The following is a 1,377-nucleotide window of genomic DNA, read 5'->3' as shown; positions in this document are numbered from 1 at the left end:
GAATAACTAAAAATTTCCTATAGCTCATAGACACATATTAGTATGATTGGATAAAAAATATGAGATTCTGCCCTATTTCTGGCTAATGAATAATATCTCACCAATAGCTACTGTATGTGTTTTTTCACAATATATTTCCCTCATATTTTAGCTTGTAATAACTCTCTGTATGAATCTATTATGTATCCACTTAAAGCATCCAAAGGGATGTGGATCATAGGGTACACAGTAACTAGGTCATCAGTCATTAGATCGACCACTATTGGTTGACAGTGACTAGGTTGACATCTGAAATAGATTGACACAGTCATTAGGTTGATATGAAATAGGTCATGGAAAAAGGTTGACATGAGTTTTTTTTATATTTTTTGGTGTTGTTTTCTTCATAAAGTGACTGGGAACCCCAATTATTGCACTGTGTCCCCTTGCATCACTCGCTTTGCTCACCATGCTTCAGGCAAGGTGTCTTGCTCTACTACTGCCAAGCTCGGCACAGGTTTCTATTCCCAATCATAGTCCACATGGATCATAAAGCATGATGATGTTCAAAAAATGGAAAAAAATGTGAAACAATCATGTCGACATTTAATATGTATACCTAGTGACCATGTTGACCTAATTGACCATGTCAATCTAATGCATGTCGCCAAATAGTGGTGTCATAATGAATATCGACCTAAGTGATGTCGACCTAAAGACCAGATAATCATCCAAATATGCTTCAAAGCAATTGGTGTGTTATCAGATGAACTTTTGGTTGCACCATATAAACCTGCACAAGTCATATGGTCTCTTTCTGACTGTTCCCTTCTCTATCTGCAGCCATAATCATATTTACATGTATTTGTAGCAACCTCACAGTCAATACCAAGAAACACCCACCACTTTTCAACATTTCTGAAATTGTTTGTCTGAACACAATATCCCCTTGTGAGTACACTAAATATAATACATGCACAGTATAAGTTTTTGGAGCTTTTCATATATCCATAATTACAAAGAAATCACTCAGCTACTGTAAATGTACACCAGCATTGCATGTGACTCTGAAACAGGCCCTATGTTACTGTAAATAATACTGTACAGTTATCTTTGTTTAGTTTCTGAAAGTGCTTAAGAAAAGTTGTGTCTTTAAACGACTTTATGAGCATTTCCGTTGTTGATTTTAATGCTATACCAGGGATTGAAAAGAATCTTATCTAGAGTTTGAATTTTGCATGTGATCAACATAGACAACTCTGTCATGATACCTGTTTACTAAAGTTTTAAGTCATTCAATATAAAATAAATTATAAAGACATGATTTTATGTTTAATACATATAAGTCACAAAACACATATATATGTGTGTGTGTGTGTGTGTGTGTGTGTGTGTGTG

The sequence above is a fragment of the Pseudophryne corroboree genome, chromosome 10, assembly GCF_028390025.1.
Source record: "Pseudophryne corroboree isolate aPseCor3 chromosome 10, aPseCor3.hap2, whole genome shotgun sequence".
Classification (NCBI taxonomy): Eukaryota; Metazoa; Chordata; class Amphibia; order Anura; family Myobatrachidae; genus Pseudophryne; species Pseudophryne corroboree.
This window is presented reverse-complemented; position numbering follows the sequence as displayed.